Here is a 17,671-nt window from a genome sequence, read left to right as displayed (position 1 = left end):
ATTACGATTTCTTTTAACCTTCTTTCCTCGGAGAGACGAACACGAGAAAAGAAATAAATATAAATAAATAAGTCAACGAGGCTGGGTAGTATTTCAGATGGTTTCATTTAAAATGTGAAATGGAATTTGGCGTTTTCTGTTTAAAATAAATTTCTACATGCATTTTCTATTTTCCATTGCAAATGGATTTTACACTTTTCCAAAAATTTCGTAGCTAACATTCTAGAAGGAGTCTTTCAAATTTTCAACTTAAAGAGAGTCTGTTTAACAATCGATTAATTATTTCGCTTGTACGAAGCAGCGATTTGATAAATATCTCGACAATGTTGCAAATATGAAGACCAAATATGATCAACTGCAATTGCTTGTCAAGAATAATAATGCCAACAGAATAAAATAAAACGACAAACATAACAAGACGCATCTCAATTGGTAAAAAAATAAATAAATTAACTATTTGACATTTTGAAAATCGTTTCAAGTCCCCATTTTACATTTTTAATTTGATACATAATTACAAGAGTATTTCCATTTATCTGTTTAAGATTTAAACGATATTTCGCAAGCATTTTTCATTTTTCATTTACCATTTTAAATGCATTTACGAAAACATTTCACCCAGTCGTGTAAATACAGAACATTTGTCACAATTGCTTGTGTACAAAAACCGAATAAATTTTTGTTTTCTTCTCTCTTTTTTTTTTTAATATGGGACAAGTGGACGGGCGATGTTTCAGTCCCGGGGGAATTTTTCACAAGGTACGGAGTTTCTTTAAACTCACCGCAAGTATACTTTGAACAAATTTGAATAATGCAGGAGAATAAGGTTGGCTCTATTCCCAATCCCCCGGCAAACTCCGAACTGTCCTCTAACTTCCCAAGTTCCACGGCGGAATCCCTTCAAAAATAACAACTTCCAAGGTATGTACCTACATCGGAGGAGGATTTCACAAATATTCTGCACCGTCGTCCTCACTTACACTCATCATCTTCGTGCATTCTCGCTATCTACGTTATTACGATAATACCAAAAGCACGCTGATAATAGTAACAACAATAATAATAGTAATAGGGGGGGGGGGGGGTCAATTTCTAAAGAGAGTAATAATTTTCACATCCCTGGATATTGAAAAAATCATTATTGATATCGGTTCATCATTATTATACGCTACAGAGGGACTCGAATGAGAAAAAAAAAAAACCGCGCAACAAAGAATGCAGGCAATGAACTGTACACGTTAAAAGCGAATAGAAGTCGTTGCACCCGAGTTGAACTCGTATCTGACGAAAGAAAACAAATAAAGAATAAGTAAATAAGTAGGTAATAACTCTGAATTGTAAGAAGAAAAATGAAAACTTCATGCCAAAGCTCAAGATATTCAGCTCTGTAGTATTCTTTCTAGTTCCAACTATTGAAGAGTATTACACCGTATTTATTTTATAATATTATCGTGGTGGACGTTAGAGAGATGGTGGTGGTGGTTGGTGTAACGCGATAGTATCGAGGATAGTTGCGGCGTGAGTCGGAAATGAGGTCATACACGGTCTAATATCTAAGACACATGGCGGCAGACGACTGGTTTTAATTTGGTCGTATAACAACGGAAGTTTACGACTATGTAAGAGTAGGCATTGCTGGCGCAGGGAGATGGAATCCATCCCGTAATCCTAGTGAGGAATGCGACAAATTTCAAAGTCGAGTGTTGGCACCCGCAGAGAAGCAAATGACTTGCGTTTAGTTACACGGTGTGACGAGCTTGGGATCAAATTATTCAGAAGGGGGGGGGGGCAGAAACAACGAATACAGGTGAAAATTTTTAAATTACCGAAAACGGATGTCGAAAAAACTTAGTCTATTCACTTCAGAATTAGTAAAATAAGCCACCTAGAATTCCGAATTGTAGATCAAATTCTGTTTCATAATCATTATCCGCATGTATGCCGGTGAACAGAGTCTTCAAATTCCAAAAATTGAAGTCAATAACAGCCAGCAGTGGTTTATGGTAAACCGTTAAAAGATCAAGTATAAAATTTAACTTTTCTTTTCCAAACAAATCAATTCCTCACAGGCGCATAGAAAGGAATTCCAAGGGAAAGAACGTATCTACCAGTAACAGTAGAAATGAAAAAAAAAAAAACGTAAGAAATCCGTTCTCCATAGTACCTTCCAATCCCAGTAACGTTCAAATAAAGGGAAGTGAAAAAAAAAGTGAAACTGCGCGATCGAATGAATGAGGAAATCTCTGTTGACCCGATAAAGTCTAAAAACACCTGTTGATTCATTTTTCGTTTTTCCAACTCTGAACGATAGCTAGTTAAACGCGACTTCAAATGGTCGAATGGCTAAGAGTGCAGGTATAATCTCGAGTAAAAGGTGATGCTTATCTATTTAGCCGGATAAAATAAAATGGAACTGACCGCAACGAGGCGTAGCTCGGTCGCCACAAGTTTTTCTGGGAGTTACAATAATACTCGAGTTAGGTGTGTTATTCGAATGTTTCCTCTAGCGAATGATGTTGAAATATGTGTAAGTTCCAGCTTAGGAGATCCACACGACTTAACATTACATCTATTAACGGATCTAATCAATCATAATCACCGTCATTGCCGAATAGGAAAAAAAAGGACAAACTTACGAGATAATGTATCGCATTGTGGTATCGCGCGAAGGTGAGTGCGAGAAGAGCTCAAGGTAGCTTTCTACCCATTGACCGAGAATAACCAACCAATCGAATTGCTTACCAAATCAAAAAACCAAATGTCACATTGTTCCGCATCACATGGTTATATGAAAATTGACAAACGTTTCTACTTGTATGAAAATGGAAAAATATTTCTGCTATGCACGAAACGTCTCCCAAAACGAGCTAAATGCCGTGTAAGCCATTGTCGATGATGTTTTAATTTTACAGAGTATTTAAATCGTCAAACTTTGTATCTACAGTCTTTTCGTTTCAAAATTTTTTTTTTTTTTTTTCTCTTTATCTACCTCGATAGTCGTTTCGAGCGGATAAACAGTAGAGTACATAAAGGACGGTAAAACAAAGTCCATGTTTCAATGCGATTTAGGGCACGCAAACTATGCACGGCAGGCGCAGCCGCAACACGTTTGTTCAAACGACTTTTCTTATCTAACCCGGATAACGCCCGATGCGACGAGGAGATGCTTGTCAAAGCCTGAACGGAAGAAAAAAACAAATGATAATTGGTTAAAAATCCAATTCACTTAAACAAAGAAGTTGGCGAACAAAAAACGACGGATTGCATTTAAAGGACAATTGATAAATGCAAGAGAGAGAAAACAAAATAAATATCACTTTGTAGAAAAAATTGATTCGTAACAACATTCAGCTCTTGAAACTATTTTTATTTTAATATGTAGATTATAAAATTACCTTCCTACGAACGTCGGAAGAGTAAAATTTATCACTTAAAAAAGATATCGTGAAGTATGAATAAAACTAGAAAAATAAATTACCGCTGTATATGACAAATGCTATAGGTTGAAAGAAATCTCAGCATATATATAAATGACGGTAAGCGGATTTAATTTATTACATTCCAAGTAAATATAATACGTATACGTATATTTATATATTTATTAAAAACTGTATATCCCGGAACTAGAAATCTCCGTTACCTACCTAAATATTGAAATTTATCGTCCGCACGTTGGTCAAAAATCATGCAAGGCACTTTCTCTGTACGAATAAAATCCGGCCATAGAAGTCTGCGTTATTTGGTTGATAATCTAATCTAACCGTGACCAACCACCGCCACGGAAAGAATAAAAAAATAATCGGCCAAAAAAAAAAGAAAAACGAAACATTTTTCACCACCGTACGATGAAGTATCGCAAAATGCGCGAGGCAACCATTAAGCAGGAAGCTCTGCTTGATGCTGACCGATCGCCTTGCACGCGGTGCGAGAGTGAGTGACTGAGTGAGTGAGTGAGTGAGTGAGTTGTGAGAGAGTGAGTGAGAGAGTGAGAGAGTGAGTGAGTGAGCTGGAACGAGCCAGCGTGCAGACCCCAAGTTGAAAAGAGAGAAAACGAAACTTGGCGTTTCTCCGACAGAGGGCAAAAGAGAGAAAGAAATGTGACGAGGGGGAGAGAGAAAAACAGATAAAAGTGGGTCACCTGCGGAAGCGCAAAGTAGGATGAATACGTCACTGAAGTGTGGCGAGTGACAAAATATCATCAAGTATAATAAGCAAGTTGACCAAGCCAAGTACAAGGATATAGTCGGTCTGAACGTGTCGCGAGTTTCGTACACGTTCCACCGCATGACGATCATGACGAGCAGCTTGTTTTCTACGACGTAGAGATTTCATACGAACATACATTTGAGATAAGCGTTGACGGCGGCAGCGGACGACGTAGCTTACCACGGTGATTAGGATACATATGTGTACCCAAACACAGATTTAAACAATATGCAAGTCGAAGAAGAATCTCATCGGTAGGATAAAAATTTTCGATGAATATGGTCACACTGCACGCGCAATTTTGAACCGAAATTTTCGATCGAAGAAATCAGATCCGAGTCACTGGATAGTGTATTCGTAAAATTTAACGGGCAGTCGTTAGTGTAAAAAGAATACAGCAATGTCTACAAGTGTTCGTATTGTGGAAAGGTACGTAATTCGATCGGTAATGAAGATACCGTTCGTACAAGAGAAGATGGCGGCATTGTTGTAGCTGCCCGAACGTCTGATTTAAAACGAACAAGTGTCGACTGAATATTCAATAGACATTTCTCGTTGTCAGATTAGCAGTCGCATTTACATCATTGGCGAATTTCGTTTCAACACGACGACAGTTGAATCCCATAACCATACGACTCATATAATTGAACCGCCACTTTACAGGTACGTGAACCAAACGTTAGTTTAATTACGCTGCGGTAAACGTGTCGTTCCGTGGAATTCTACGTCTTAAGGATGATTTTCGTTCGAAACGGACTCTCGGCTTGCGTTACAGTTGCTGATGTAACATAAAAAAAGCAACCGTGCTGCGCAATGAGACGATGATAATGTGTGCGCGTGTAAGAAAGGATAGAGAGTGAGACGAGAAAAGGAGATGAAAAATAAGAGAGAAAAAGTGAAGTCAAAATAAACGGTGTTGTTACAATACGCATGACGGAACGGGACTAAAGGCGGTATAAGTGAATACTTGGCAGAGCGCGACCGCAAGTTGCATATGTTGTTCTCATTCTTGTTTGTCGTATTCGCTCTATCTTTACCTAGCAGTGTCGTGCCGAGCGTTATTTCCGGTTCAACGAAAGACAAACAGAGATTTTAGTATCTTGAGACGATGGGGAAATGCGACTTGAGGCTTGCGGCGCACGAGGAACAAATTGCCCTATATAAGTCTCGACAACAATCGCAGCGCAACAGTTGAATGGTTATATTATACGGTTATTCTCATCTTCACAATTTTTCATACACCATGAACAATGAATGACTCGAGAGTCGATTCTGCTCAGTGTTGCAGATCACTTGATGCGGGCTAGACATTCTTGTTTTCAAAGTCCAATCATTCTCCATGAACTTCGTAGTAACCGCATTGCGTGAGATTCAAGGTTACTGATAAAAAAAAAAAAAAAAAAAAAACCGTTTTCTCCAAACAGATCGCAAATAACGCGGTTTGGCATTCGTAACACCAGCGTTGCGTAGTTGTTTTCAATTCTGACTGTAAAATATTTCTGTTGAATATCAGGCTAAATGAGACTAGGGTAACATGTGGAAAAAAAAATCTTTGTAAGAAAATCAACCCGAGATTTTTCCCAACATTTGCAAATCATTTACCGACTCCTCGTAAAAAAAAAAAAACCTTGCACATATGAAAGGGTACCGTAAAACGGTACGTGAATTTTATCGTATCGGCGCTTTTGACTGACGGTGCACAACTTTACAGGGCATAAAATAGCAGGCACATCAGATCGGGTTGAAGATTCTCGACAATTTATATTAGCATGTACCGGGGGCCGAAAACACCGTAAACAATACGATTGGACACGAGATCCAGCGGTTCCGTGACGATAAATGTGAAACCCAGTATGGGAATCCCGCTGTCAGCTTGCTTGCCTCGATAAATCACCAAGAGCGCTGTTGTCGGCGAAACGCTCCGTTCGAATTTCCCGCTCGCGCAGGCGATTCGCGTTAGCCTTTGTAATTGGGATCTGTTGGTCAAGGATTAGCCGTTCTAAGTATCTAACCAGTCAGTCAGTCAGTCAGTCAGTCAGTCGGTCGGTCGACTGAGCCTTGAGCATATCTGAACGAAGAGAGACGGTGGTAGGATACTTTCTGCAGTAACGTGAGTTTCATTTCTTATCCATGAAAGGAAGCGAGTAGAATTCGCGCGGCAAGGTTCCAATCCTTGATATTTTCGGCCAAGGTTAATTCTCCGTAACGGTTTCGATTCGCGTTACCACCACCGCCGATACAGCAACACCGTCTCGAATCCCACGATCAAATTTTCATACCTCAGACGACTGTCCTTTCATTCGCAATCACATCCACGCAGAAGATTATCGTAACAATGAGCCGAGTTCGAATGTGATCGATGGTCCTTATTCCAATTCGTTCTTATACGATCTCTGACAATGAATTATCGGAAAATAAGCTTTTACGATAGGTATTTAAAAGACGTAATTACTTTCAGAGAACTCGGCACCTCGTGAAAAACCCAAAGTTACGTATACTTAGAATTGGTGAGATAAATTTCAGGGGTTCTACAAAACCCTGGATTCGTTGAACAGGTCGTCATTAACACTAAAAAGAGAAGGAAGGTTTGTTCGGAAGATAAACACAAAGTTATACCGTTAATTAAACTTCATCCGAATACAGAGTGAAACCCCTGTGTTCTTATTTACGGAATTTTAAAATTCCGGTAGTAACTATTTAGTAAAAAAAAAAAAATAAAAAAAAAAATTCTCCACCTATTAAACTTATATATTATTACAGGTTAGCCGCGCGGGCGCAAAGATTACAGCTTGCAGACTGAGGATAATTTGTTCCCGACAGTTTCCCTCGAGCTGGTGCTTCTGAAGCTGAGCAGTGCAGCGCACAGCGGGGTATTACATGAAGTATTACGTAAAAGGCGTAATAGCTGCGGTATCACGACGCCATGACATTTCGCCGCTGAAGACACCTAATATTCAAGTCGCCATTGCAGCAGCAGCAGCAGGCAGTAGCCGTAGTCGAGGCTCAAGATGCATAATAGTTGTACATACATACATACATACATATATATATATATAAAATATACTTCACCGCGCGTTGTTGCGTTGCGTAATATTATACCGGGGCGCGAATTAACCTAGAAAATAAGCGAGAACCAGAGGCGACGAGCATTTCTCGATCCCCGAGCGAATTCACTTCCGTGGATACGGCAATTTATCCGAGTACAGAGAAAAACGCGTTGTTTGTACAGAGTTTGAAATGAAGAAGAGTAAAGAACAACGGTGAATATCATTTCATTTTATTTTTCCCGTCAACGTCTCCCGTTCTAAATCAAACTAAAATCGTCTCGTCAAATAACAATTTTGTGTAACAATACGCAGGTCCAATATTACAAGTTATCGGGTTCGTGAAACGAACTCGATGCGTATGAAACTGCGGTACATCTGATTGTGAAACAATATCTTTGACGCGTCATCCGATGGATTAGATCGGTTTATCATTATACGTAGGTACCTTAACCTTTGTTATATACACGTTTGTAAACATGGAATACGAAACTAAAAGATATGCGTTGTTCGATGTCTCGCGGGCATCTCAAACTTATGTAATCCGTTCGTTGACATTCGCAAAAGTACGACGAAGCCATTCGACGAGTATTGGAATTTGCGGATGGATGATACTCGATCCTCACAGCATCTCATTCCCTACTCCAGCAATATATTCCACCTCGTGCGCAGTTTTGTTTATACCGCCTGACTCTACACAGCTCATTATAGGCAATTTTTTGTACTCCACATATCGCAAAACGCGCGGTTATTCCCAATAAAATCCTGCGAGTCGCATTTATCGTCGGCTATATTCATTGCACGGTTTAAAAAAAAAAATATCCCAACAGATTCGCTAAAATTTTTGAATTGATTCAACCATTTTTGGGTAGGTACACGACCATTTGAAGAAAAAAGTAATGATTACAAATTAAGCGTGAACGATACGATTACAAAAATTCTTGTGATATTTACCAAAGGAAATGTAATAAATAGCATAAATATAAAGTGAACCTGCTGAAACATTATGTTTAGATAAATTTTTGCCGACAATGATGCCCTAGGCTCTAAAATTGGATATTTACCAGACGTGTCTGTAACTTATTTGTATAACTTGTAGGCCCAAATGCAAGAAGGTGATGCCGACACGGCCACCAACGCACGGATAACTTTCCCCGCAGAAACCTTGCCTTCTATATTACAATACACCCACCTATCCGTGTATTGTTATACAGGAATCAATTATCGTACATCGTTCACCGTGCTGTGATACAATATTCGTTTTTCACCCTAGTGATTTAAGAGGAAAATGAATGCAAGGAAAACCGTTCGTGACTTTCGGAGAAAAGGAAAATTTACAACCTTCGTTGTGACAAAGTTCAATTGTCGTAACGTATTATAGTTACGACGCAAATTGCACAGATTACAAGGATTACGAATAAAGAATCGAAAACGAGGTTGAGCTCGTCGTTTACTTTGAATACTTGTATGAGAAATCTATATCCGCTTGCAGTCTGCCGACGATTTTCTATCTCTCTCTTCAGGAAATTGCGTAACTCTATACCGAGTAATTATACGCGTCAAACTTGTCGTTGTTCTACTTCTTTCCGCCGCATTCCTCTGAATTTAACATGTTTATAAATTTCTATCGAAACAGGGTAAAAATTATTTAAAAATATTACGTTATAACCGCTGGAAACAATTCAACGTGCACTTTCTTCTTAACTAATTGATGAGAATATAATTGCGAAACTGTCCATTTGCAAAAAAATTATTATCCCAATTGAATGAAATTCGATGAAAATAAAACCGTTCTGCAGATTCGAAGGAAGAGAATTTGAAAGAATGATCGTTAAAGTGACGTGAAACGAGCTTTATCTGCAACGAAAAAAGCGACGCGTTACGCTGCAACACTCGAGTCCGTGAAGAGGAGGCTCTTCAAAGTCCGTGAACTTGATCGGTCGATTGATTCATAGTACAGTATAATAAATCCCGCAAACTATGTGCGTCAACGAGTTTATTACAAATACCTATAATACCGACATACCGAGCGAGAAAACGAACTTACAACTAATTCTACTTTTTTTTTTTTTTTTTGTTCCCTCGTTTTGTTATACAGTATTAGCATACGCATCAATTCGTACATTGCTGGTTGGTGCATATAATATGTGTTGTTTTTTATCGGAGCGATAAAAGACAAGGCAATGAAGCGCGGGAGGTGAGAATTATTGTATCCAAAAATAGCTTTCAGTTTAGGTTCATTAAATTCCGGAAGACGTCATTTTATATACGTCACCCCGTCGCATTCTTTCTAGCTCTAGCCGCTTCGTCCGCGACAATATTCAAATAAACTTATTTCATCACATGAAAATTTTCATTTCCTTTTTCATCTCACACGCCTTCGTTATACTTTCAAAATACTGTATTTTGCATGTCATTTTCTTCACTTCGCTTCGTTAATTTCCATTCTTCAATTTGTATTGTTCTTAGAATTATGACAGTTAGGAGATATATCCTCAGAGGTAGAACAAAAAAAAAAAAGCAAATAAAATACATCGAAAAATACGATTAGAAATTCTTAACAACGGTTTAAACACTTCGCTCTAAATTTTTAAGATAAAATGAAAAATAAAAAATAGAATTTAAAATTTTTTTTATAATGAATCATCAAACGGAAACATGCGAAAGTATACGTTTATTCAATACCTAGCTATCTTTATACGATATCGTCGCTATCGGTGAAAGATATTTACAATATTGCACACAACGTGACGAACGTAGACTTTTTTTGTGCAGGGGAGCATAGAGGTGAAGAAAAAGAGGATGCAAATAAGTGGAGATAAAAATATCGCAACAAAATCTCTGTATCCCCTCCCTTCCCCCCTTCCTCCTCCTCCTCGCTATCGCGTTACGTAATTTTGCGGATCACGCTACACGTGCGTTTTTGATCCCAATTCTTTTTTATCAATGCCATAGGTATCGTTATCCGTATGTGGTAGTGTTGTTTTGTCGCTGCTTTCACGTTCCGCCAAGCCCGTATATGTCGTGTAAACAGTTTGCAACTTACAACGCGAAACGAAGACGAGAGTCGTGTTAATAATATTACGCAGATAGCGACCTTTCGTTGCATCCCGAAGTTTATTTATAACAACCGTGTTGATTTGTTGCAAAAACTTGAAACGACAGGTAAAGGTGAAAATAAAAGAATAAAAATAAATCGGAATAATCTAATTAACGAGATAGGAAGGTAAGCGTTGGTAAAAAAAAATCAAATCGCGTCGATAAAACGAATAAGCAAATTTTTCATTACATCAAACTCGGTATAACTCTCGACCCACCGGCTGTCTTATCGATATCCACGCATATCGCACGCACACCACGCACCAGATAAATATCGTCACAGTCACCTCACGATCAAACTAGCAATCGGCGAGAATAGAGCTCTACTTTTATATGCGATATATTAGAACGGGGGGAAAAAAACGTATCTGCAACTTTGATAACAGAAGAGAGAACAAATTTTTCCTTCAATTCATATAACTTCTTCAAGTTGACGAGTTATCGCGAAATTTCTGCGTGGTCGGTTAATTTTTTTTTTTTTTCTTTACTTTTTAGTCATACTTCGCACAGATGAAGATATGTACACACACACACACACACACACAGATAATAGCTATCTGTTATTTAATAAACACCTTCTCTGAACTATGAAACGCTAAATTGAGCTACAAAAAGTATGACATTTATGAAATTTATTGCATGTAACACGTAGAGCTGTTACGCAATCAAATACCATACAAGTATACATTATAGCTATATTATACAGTGATACACATTGTATTTGTATATACACGTTTTACTAAACCAATGATAATTTATTATTTTGTAAATTGCAATACGTAATAAAAATTACTCGAATACTTTGCGGGTAATAAATGCTTCGTTTCCAAAACGGGAGTAAAATTGTAAATAAGATGAACAAAAATAAAACAGAAAATTCGCGAAGCGATAAAATTTTTTCCCCTCAATCGATAACAATAATAATACAGAAATTACATTTCTTGTAATCTTTACCATATTTATTTCAAACCCCTCCATAAGGCGTCGAGAATGTACCAGTGAAACTTTCTCCGAAATAATTCGATCGTATGTATAAATTTTAATCCGTTAATGGTAAAACGATTTACAGTAACTACACGGAGAGAAAGACGAAATATAGATTAAAGCAAAAAAAAAAAAAAAAAGAAAGAAAACCAAATTGAATCCTGAATCGTCGTAGTCGGTAGTCGGTGATCGAAATTGGGAAAACATTTATTAAAGGCCATATACACGGTGTGCCTACAATAAACACCGCCGCGTGCCTGTCGCAAATGGCGAAAGTGGTATTTCCGTCCAAACTGTCGAACGCGCGCGTCTCTTACAATAATTGTAATTTATTCATCGAACTACCGCGAGAACCGATACGAGCCGGTTAGTTGAGTCAGCTAAAGTCACGTCCGAGGGAGAGCACAACCGACGTTGTAATCCAGCAATTACTTGAAGAGGATGAACCTGCGGAGGGTTCTTGGCTGACGTCCGTGATAATTTTATGACCCGGGTCCTCCTCCTCCTCGACCCCTCAGGACTCCGGCGAGCAGCCCGCCGGGATAGAACGAGGTTTACTCGTATACCTCGAGTTACCTCGAGTTACCTCGACGCCCGTTAAACTAGACGCGTCGTTTTACGAAAAACCAAATTGCGCAACAAGCTGTACGATTCTTTCCTAATAAACGGCGGATCGCAATATTTTTTTTTACAATTCGATTGGAAAGAGACATTTTTGTGACAATATTTTTAATTGCGTGCAATATTCGGTGCGAATGTGAGAAAAAAAAAAGTCACTTATCACACTAGCAGTTATACCGCTGGGTCGTATTAATTGCTATAAAACCATAAAAGGATTGATTTGTTCAACCAACGGTAACAACTGGCACGTGCGGATCTATTATTATCAATGTTAACCCGCAAGTGCCAAAATATTATACGATAAACCGAGTAAAAAAAAAATGATCGCGTCTTATACACTTGCACAGTATTTGTACACTGTAGATAAACTTTTGGAAAAAACCGTCTCATAGATAACATTGAACGAATCGTCGGGTTACATCGATTACTCGCGTCTTCGGGAGGAAAAAGAAAAAAAGAAGGACGTGAAAAAACAGTCACGGCAATAACAACAACAACAACAATAACAATAATAATAATTCTCTGAATATCCAATAATGTCAGAAAATCTTTTTACCGACGATTCTCGCCGCGAGAGCGCAGCATGTATTATATAAATAATTTCAGCAAGTGTACGCGAAAAAAATATGATATACGTGAGTAGACTCGCGATTAATTTCTCTCTCTCTCTCTCTCTCTCTCTCTCTCAATTTCTTTCTCGCTTCGCTGACGCGCATGACTCGTTGCTACGACGAAGTTATTCTGGTGCGCAGAACAAGATCTTACCGAACGCGTTGCACACGTGTGGTGTTGTAATGTAATAATGTACATACGTTTTACTGTGCATCATACAAGTAAACGGATATGTATATCGGCGGACATACGTCGGTGCTTATCTTTTACATCCATATAATTTACGTACACTCACTCTACTTCAGAGTATTCGCGAACCTTGTGATACGCCTTATTTGCTTCAATTAAGATATTCCTTGAGCGAACCGGAATATTTTACAATTTTTCTGATGTTTAGCTATAATAAAGTACAAATACATGCCCCATTGAATTGGAAAAAATTCAAGCCAAGTTACCGAACATTTATCAAAAAATGACGAATTCGAAAATCGTTATGTTTATACGACACTTTACGGAAACGTTACCTCGACGAATTATCACTAGGAGCCAGTCTGATCAACGAATGATTAAGAAGGGGCCCCGCTTATGCCCCCGAAAAATACTGCCCTACGCCCAAGGAATAATTTAACGCAGAGAAAACTCACACTCATCCGGAATGTAATAATCCGATAAATTACGGATTCTCAAGTTTTGCAACACGTTTCGTTGCAAGGAAGAGATAAATTTGAACGATTATAAACTGGATAATGATGCCGAAATTTCTAATTGTAAGATACAACGAAAACCTGCGCGACTTTTATACTTCGATCGAACTCATTGAAAGGAGATTATATACTTAGAAGTTGAGTAAAATTGTCTGAAAAAGAAAAAATTAAACTATTTTCAGAAACAATAATTTAAGATGCGCTGTTAAATCAGTAAGGATTTTATATAGACTGTCCGTATTGTTTTCCGTTTCCAGGTGAAAATTTCTTTAACTGTCAATAGTCAATGGGTGTTGTTGTATTTTCTTTTTCTTTTCATCTTTATAATATTTGAAGGAGGTGCCCTTGTCGATTTCGACGTTAACATACGTGTTTCAAATTATCAAAGCCTACGTATCTCAAGCGCAAAAAGAGCACAACAGCCCCATTTCACGTATTAATTTAAGGCAAACATATGTGACGTGGTTTTGTTTAGAATTGCAAGTAATGGGGTTGATAGCGTAGACTTCGATATTTACAGATACATTACATGCGTCACGTCGAAGCCAAACACGGCACCCCTTGAAGAAGAATTTGAAAGAGTAAGCAATAGGCTTAGTCATTGGGAAATATCGGACCTTTAAGAGGATGATAAAATTAATTAGGGTTATCTGGGTGCCGGAGGAAGAATGGGAGAAAGGCATGAAAACTTTCCGTGCGATTCTGACCTTCGAACGAAAGCTTTCTTCGTCCTTCTAACAATGTAGAGGAATAAATATTATTTACAAGCTGTGTCATAAACCGCAAATTTTCCCGGAAATTTTACAAATAAGATACAAAATTTTACCGGTACACCTGGACTCCGATTTGCAAAGGTTAATTTTACCTGTTTTATGCCTGCATCGTTGAAGTTTTCCTTTACTATTAGCAATATCTCGGGTAACATCTAGAATAAGAAAATTTTCCTTAAATGGCTATTCTATAAATAATATAAATATAGTAACATATACCAGTTCTTCGATACGATTTTTCAACCGTGTAGAGCAGGACTTGACAAGGTAAAGCAAACAGTAGTTTAACACTCGCTTTCGGTAGATCGTAGCGATGATACGGCAATACGTGATTTGAAATATTTCGGAAGGTCAAGAAAGACAACGTCGTCAGAAGCGGCGCAAAACATACGCGAAAATCGCCGGCCGAACTTTGATCAATCAATTAGCATACCGGTCATGCTGGTTTTCATGAATTTCTACTAGGTCGATAACTGCGTGTATACATAAAACATACATGTACATATTCAACTTAGCGAAATAGATGTATAAATATACAATTGAACTTGTCACAACCATCGCTATGGAAAGTGAACAGAAAAAAAAACGACAACTTACAGATCAGGCGCTAAATTACACTTGATAAATTTCATTTTCTACTATTTTTATTTTTAATTTTAAATTTCCAGGAAAAAAGACAAAATTCACAACCACGAATGAATAATAATTACGTTTTTCAAATGCTATTGTATTTTGAAATCACGACGTTATCGACCGCGGCTCAGAAACTATGCGGACGTAAACAAATTGTTTGGCAAAACCTGGATAATGAAGTAAACTTAATGATTATTCTACAAATTTTTTCTCAATATTTTTTCGTTAATGATATGCCACGGGCTTGTGATTTAATCATTCGAACCGAGGTGAGCCAATACTTTCAAACTACTGTACTTACATAAACTACTGCCATAACTCTCTCTCTCTCTCTCTGTCTCTCTTTCTCTCTTCGAAATATATATACGCGCGATTGGCGACTCTCGCAGGCGATTCAACAGGTGTTCGTTTACTCTTAACTTGATAACGTGTTTAAAATCTGTTTACCCGTAAGTTGCAATAAAAGAATCTATGCACAATTAGCATCGAGATTCGAGTCAAGTCGTTACACATAGTACATTATTTATATTTGTATATTGCCTGTCGCGCGTTACGTTGTAAGTTTTATTTAAAAAAAATTAAATTAAATGTTCTTTTTTTATTCTTCGCATTGTAATATATTTATATTAGCTGTGTAGAATATTCCTTGTTCGATTATATCGTACCCTGACTTGTTGCAAATTCAAAAGCGAGAAAAATAATGTGCGGTTAGAAAAAAAAAGAATCATTCCAGTCAATATAGGTCGCGTAAGGAGAAGAAAAAGGAGTTAATACACCTTTACTGGCAATTTATTACCAACCGCACGGAAACGTGAGCCAAAGAAAAATAAAAAAAAAAAAAAAAAGGAGCTTCGCCAAACCGTCGAGAGTCTCTCATTGTCAGTGACGGTCTTATCAGAGGAGCGAAATAGCCTGTCAGGATCCTGAGGGTAGATCAACGCTTTTTTTTATTCTCCAACTCCGTCGGCACCCTCGTCGTGAACCCTGCAAGGCAAGGCGTTTCGTCTCTGGAGATAACCGCTACATTATATACATGCATATATATATATATATATATATGTGTGTGTGTGTATCTTCTATGTCTATCTCTATCTATCTTCAGTTAGCGATGTTCAGTTTTCAACCGTCTGGAATGATCCAACAACTCCGCCTTACTGCGGGACGATTTTCGAGAGATAGAAAAGAAGGAGAAAAAGATAGAGCGCGTGATGATGAGAGGAGGTAACTTGGAGAATTGTTCCAGCCGTATAATTCACACCCAAGGCATCTTTACCACAGCTGTATTATACATATAACCTAAGATGCAACTTTTAGCTAACTTCCGTCTCGCTGCACGTGCTCGCACACCCTTAAATATACCACCAAGATAACTTATTTCCAGTCTCTAGTTTGCATTCGACACGAATAAGTGATGAAAAAGTTATGCACGAGACTAGGAAAATATATTTCTGAATCTTACCAGAGTGTAAAATTGTATGCAATCAATCTCATGCGGGGGATTAGTTATTTTTTTCAATTTTACGGTGTCATTTTTGTCGACATTATTTTTATATCAGTCAGAGAAATATTCTAAAATGTACAACGTAACGCATGCATAGTAATAATTGGCAAAGTTGTAAGCTCGATGAGTGTACTTGTTTATTTATAGACCTGGTAGCTTGTACTCAGCACTTATTTACGTACGTAACATATATGCACGTATATCGAAATAAGAGATGAGAATTGAACCGACTGCACGCCACTCGACAATGTCTCATTCTGTGCAATTGTAACCAGACGACGGAAGTGATGCGATAAAGAATATAAAATAATGTACAGATATCTACGTGGAAGCGAATACCTACGTAAAAATTATCGTACAAATATTTATACGCGTGCGCTATAACTACGGTACGACGATTCGGCTTCTCTTCTTCGCATAATATATAGGGCATAGAATATTCAATCAAGTTGCCTTATGCAAATTGTAATAACCTGCCAAACGATTGAAACGCGTTGTAAGCCGTGGAATGTAATAAAACGATCGACTTGGATTACAAGCTACAACAGCCAACGTGCGATAACTTTGATATATATTATTCGGTGTTGAAAAAAAAAAACTACCAGTTCAAACTTGGAACGCGTGGCTATCGAAATATAACATCGAGATAAATATCTCGTCAATATTCTTCCCTGCGGAATGTTTTCATTTCTCCTCCTGAACTTTCCTTAAGTGAAAAAACCAACAACCCCGATGACGATGGACTGAAGAATTTGGATTAAAAAAAAAAAAGAAATGAATGTAGAATTAAAAAAGAAAGAAAGAATGTAGACATTTTTTCATCACTTTTTCTCCCTTACTAATTGACCACCGCAGGTTTCGTATTTTCTAAAACCGTTCTTCCTACTTTACGCCGCAAAGGAAAATACGCAGGCACGTCGGAAAAAAAAAACAAAAAACCAACAAGATTATTGAATCTTGTAGTATAAAGTACGAGTACACATATAATAATTATCGCAGCTGTCTTAAGTCGGGTCTGTAATTTGCGTCCATTATTCACCGAAAGTCTCGAAATCAAGTATGCACGTTATGCATACGTACGTAATGTTACCTTATACGCCACGTGCTCGTTTCTCACTAGCATTAGAAGAGCTGGGGTATTATAGTAAGTGACACTGACACGTAGGAAAGAAGCGAAACACGTGTGGCTCACGTGTTAAGACGTGACTCTCATACTACCAAAGCCTAGTCTTCGAAGATGACGGACGCTGCTGCAGGTTGTGGGGGCCAGAAAAAGTTCGAAATAAAAAATCCGCCCCTGCTCCATACGCACCGTAAGCTTGTAGGTGAAATAATTTATTTTCTCCCATATTATCGATGAAACAAAAATTTTTGTCCGAACCGATTTTTCCGCAACAGACACACAAGTGTTATACTTTCGCAATCGGAATCGCTTGTACGTGTATACACATATGTACACCAGAGTAGTTTTCACTCAACGAAGGGAAAAAAGAATAC

The 17,671-nt window shown here is 37.9% G+C and overlaps 1 protein-coding gene across 7 annotated transcripts in view; it reads right to left on the bottom strand.

Annotated features, from left to right (window-relative positions):
• Positions 1-17,671, bottom strand: part of LOC124185878 (AF4/FMR2 family member lilli) — a 205,700-nt gene that overhangs the window by 85,777 nt on the left and 102,252 nt on the right. The window lies entirely within an intron of this gene.

This window comes from Neodiprion fabricii, chromosome 6 (genome assembly GCF_021155785.1).
Source record: "Neodiprion fabricii isolate iyNeoFabr1 chromosome 6, iyNeoFabr1.1, whole genome shotgun sequence".
Classification (NCBI taxonomy): domain Eukaryota; kingdom Metazoa; phylum Arthropoda; class Insecta; order Hymenoptera; family Diprionidae; genus Neodiprion; species Neodiprion fabricii.
The sequence above is the reverse complement of the archived record's forward strand: the minus strand, read 5'-3'. Positions and strand labels throughout refer to the sequence as shown.